The sequence below is a fragment of the Notothenia coriiceps genome, unplaced genomic scaffold, assembly GCF_000735185.1.
Source record: "Notothenia coriiceps isolate Sejong01 unplaced genomic scaffold, NC01 NC01_scaffold00023586, whole genome shotgun sequence".
NCBI classification, from domain to species: Eukaryota; Metazoa; Chordata; class Actinopteri; order Perciformes; family Nototheniidae; genus Notothenia; species Notothenia coriiceps.
Window position 1 is genome coordinate 102,508 of NW_011356287.1, and position 4,257 is coordinate 106,764.

General features: G+C 41.3%; 1 protein-coding gene across 1 annotated transcript in view; it reads left to right on the plus strand.

Annotated features, from left to right (window-relative positions):
• Positions 1–4,257, plus strand: part of LOC104954654 (splicing factor U2AF 26 kDa subunit-like) — a 12,799-nt gene that overhangs the window by 7,237 nt on the left and 1,305 nt on the right. The window lies entirely within an intron of this gene.

Sequence of the window (4,257 nt, forward strand, 5' to 3'; positions counted from 1 at the left end):
GTCCTCTGGGTGGGCTCTGTGGGGGGGGGTATCGCAGCCTGCTCCTCTCTGCCTGCTGCTGCTGCGCTCTGTCTCTATCCACACAACTTTTCCCCGCCTTTCAGAGACTTATTGCTGGGTCAAACTCTAAGTTACAAACTGTACACATTGCATTCTTGCTAATTAGCCAAACTATGAACGGAATAAGTAGCAAGCATCGTAACAAACAGAGTAAAATAAATAGGGACAACAGCTTGTCAATGTCAACTAACCATTCAGAAACGTCCTGCTGCAACCGAGATGTTTGCACCTCCACCAAAACCTCCGCTGCTTCAGGGTCAGTTTCTGGATCAAATTGATAATATGCTTGAACACATGCATTGCTCTGAGATGACATGTTCCACACTCGTAATCACAGCAAACATGGTAGTGACTCTCGCCGGCTCATGCCCCCCTCTTCTGCAGGGGGGCGTGGTCAGCTGCTGCTCAGAATTTTCAAAGACAGGCTTGGAATAGAGCGAAAATGAGCGAAACGAGGCATGGCTAAAAAATTATCTGTTTGGTATTTTGAAAAATAAAATGTATAAATATACCTTAAATAGGTATGGTCATACACGATATCATTTAAATATAGCATGATAGGTCTCCTTTAAACACTGAGTGAAAAGCATGAATATAAGGGAAAACCTTGGATTCAAATGCAGGACATTGTGGTTATATTACACACATAAAAGGGATTAACCTTAAACTCATGTATAATCATTCAAGAAGACACCCCAACCAACCAAAGTTAATCGTTGGAGTTTTGACCTTTGTTAAAAATCTGTGAAATTACTTTTATTCATTATGAATTTAATGTGCTGATTTTCAGGATACAAATTAATATTTTCCAAGTGTGATCCTCTTTTTTAAACATCCTAATTCCAGTCCGTATACTTCCACTTCCAGGTCCATCCAAACATGCCAAATGTACAATGACACCCCTTCTTTCTCAGAAATGTTGGTTGGACATTGAACATGGGCTATAAATGTACTTTCACTCTGGGCAACGTCTAATGTGATGAAGATGAATATGATCAAATTCAATTACACTCTCCAGTCATTACATTTGACAGTCCCTGTAATATATTTCAACAAGTAGGGCTGTGGTGAACATGAATTTGTGATAATGATAATCATTCTCTGTGATACATTTTAACGATAATGACAGACCAAAGGAAAAGAGCGTTGGTGAACTAGAAAATAGTTGGCACCCACAAATTAAAAAACGTTTGATGTCCACATCCTTTTGATGTCTATATCCTCAGCAATCTAACCTAACTTAATACTGAACTTCAAATATGTATTCCTAAATTATTAGTAAATACAGTGGGAAATGTAGGCCTTGCCATTAATTGATTATATTAGGCGCAGCATGAGAGCGGCAAGCATTTTGAGTTTACTATTCATATAAACTTGCATTACATTGTAGCATGTACCTGTTGTGGAACGGATGATTATACTGAATTTATCAAATGTTTCAGATAAATTGTTTATTTCCGTTCATCCACAGACATCATAATTCCTGTACAGCCCATTTAGTCTATTGTTGTTCTAAAGGTATGCTGTAAGTATAAAATCATTTTTCTGGTGCATTTATGCCACTCATCACTCACTTAGACTGTCCTCTTGAGAAAATCCTTAGACAGTATTAGGTGATTTTGAATAGGCTTTAAACAACCCATATATGTATGTTTAGTATTAAACTGTTAAAGCACAAGGTAGGATGGCAGTATCTCAAACAACCACATTATTTTCATTGCATGGCTACATGTTAACTTGATTTGGAAGAGGATTGCAGAAATATTTCTAAATGTTTCTTTTTTTATGACCTGACCGTAACCTAATGGCAAATAAATGCTTTATTCATGCGTTAAACTCCCATAAGGCTAGCTTAAAAGCAGCTCTGTGCTTGCTCCATTTCTGAGCATCAGTGACCTACTACTTTTTTCAATCTGACTGTATATAAGTGGATAAAATAAAGTTTAATTATTGTGGTTGCAGCTTTTGATTATAATTAACTTATTACTTTATTACACATTTGCACCCGTGTGAAAATATCTATACCACAGGTTGTTGGCTATTTACACTCTCCCCGCCCTAAAATCCCTTTCCCCCTCACCTAGTCACATACAGTAATACCGTAAAGCACGGAATTAGCAGATTAGCAAAGGTAAGAGGTAGGATACATGATACAAGAACCAGAATTTAACTTTATACATCGGTTATGGTGACACATTGTTAAAGGTCCCATGTCATGCTTTTCCGGTTATTACCCGTCCCCTTGTGTGTTATGTAGCTTTTTCTTCATGTAAACCAGGGGTGGGGAACCTCCGGCCTCCGGGCCGTATATGGCCCGCGAGAACATTTGCTACGGCCCTCGAGGTAATTTATAAACACACGCAAAAAAGAAAATAATTCAAGAAATGTAGACCGCAAAATAACAAGCGAGTGCCTGTTTTTCCTGGCCAAGGTCAGGGTCTTTGAACACAACACGAGCCTAACGTGTCATCACGTGGTATATGTCTCGTCTGACAGGAGTGTAGTTCTAACGGAGAGCACCAGAACGCGGTTCCGGGCCGGGACGCGTCTATCGTTTATTCCAAGAATATCCATAAAGAAAAAAAATCTGCTTACAGTTTTGTTTCATATGGTTTCATATGTTGTTGAGAGATGTATCCATAGATCTATTAATTTTACTCTCAAAGTGCACGAGATTGATGCTTTTAACTTCAACATTAAAAAAAAATCTTCCTGGTTATTTGCAAATTATGGTGGAAAATAAGTATTTGGTCAATAACAAAAGTTCATATCAATACTTTGTTATATACCCTTTGTTGGCAATGACAGAGGTCAAACGTTCCCCCCCACTTAAATCATATCCACATGGATATGAAACTAAATACATTTGCACACATCTTGTGTCCATATATTTCTGTTTTGGTGGTCATGCCACGGTGCATGCATGTGCGGGTCATGGTCAAATATCTGGATTAAGAGGTTGCTTTTTCTTTGCACAGCATGAAAGAAAGGCGAAATGAATGGGCTGTCCCTCCATTCCCTACCTTCACTCTGCCTCTCCTCTCGCATCCACAGACTTACTACCCCCATAGACGACAGAACAACCCTCCCACCAGTTTCTCCCTCCCCTCCTTTCCTTTCTGCCTCCCCTCTAGTTCCTGGGTCAGGAGCCGGAGGGTCTCAGCTCATGCCAGGCTCCTCCGCCATACCTAGAGTTGGACGTGAAGCCAGCAAGACTCTCACGCGACTCATTCATAATAACAATCCCATCTAATCACGAACCACCTACTTCTCCTCCTTCTTCTCCATCCTTTCAGTCTCCCCCACTTGTTTCCGGGACGGACCTCCCCGGGAGGAGAGCAACCCAACGAGGACCATAACCTCCAGGAGTTTCCACCTTTCCCTACTCCGGACATCAGACAGCAAGCGTATGGAGATAGGGCTAGGAAGAGTGCCTGTAACTGGACCAGTTTCCGTTCGGCCGATTTTCCCTCTCTCCACTCGGTCGGAGATAAGTCGTTATTGGACGAGCAGTACAACAAGACTCATAACAGTACAATAACACGTAGGGTCGACAACCACAAGACAAACATGAAACAGTTTACAATATGACACCCACTTCGCCCAAACTACTTACGGACAAGTCGGGACCATGAGAAAAGTAGTAGGGGACACCCTTTCATAACCACTTTCACATAAACTAATTAAACACTTACCACCATACCGAACTCTTCAGATTTCATAACAAACACTCATTTACCTCAAGACCACCCTTCACTATACCCAATCGACCAGACCGGCACAGACCCGGGACGGCCCTGCCCACCCACCCTATCAAATCAAATTCAGGGGGGGGAGGGCGGATCGTCCCCTTCCCGGTCACTACCAAACCTTCTCCCCACACAAGTATGACGGACACTCGACCTCATCTCTTTTCCCCACCCCCATTTTTTTTAGTGTCTGTTATTTTTGTAGGTGTCCCTTTGATTAACACCGTGGATGCCTTCCACTACCCTTCTCCGTTAGTCTTTCTTTCATAAAGGTTATTTTTGTTTAAGTCAAACCGTGCCCTCCATGACCAACCTAAGTTATTATTACAGATTTCGTCCTGACGACCTTGAAACTATCAGAGTCTCTCCGGTAAAGTTAAAAATGTTTGTAGGAAGCTTCCCGGCATTGTTTAATAACTTGGAGTTTGAGTTGCAGGACGAATTTTTT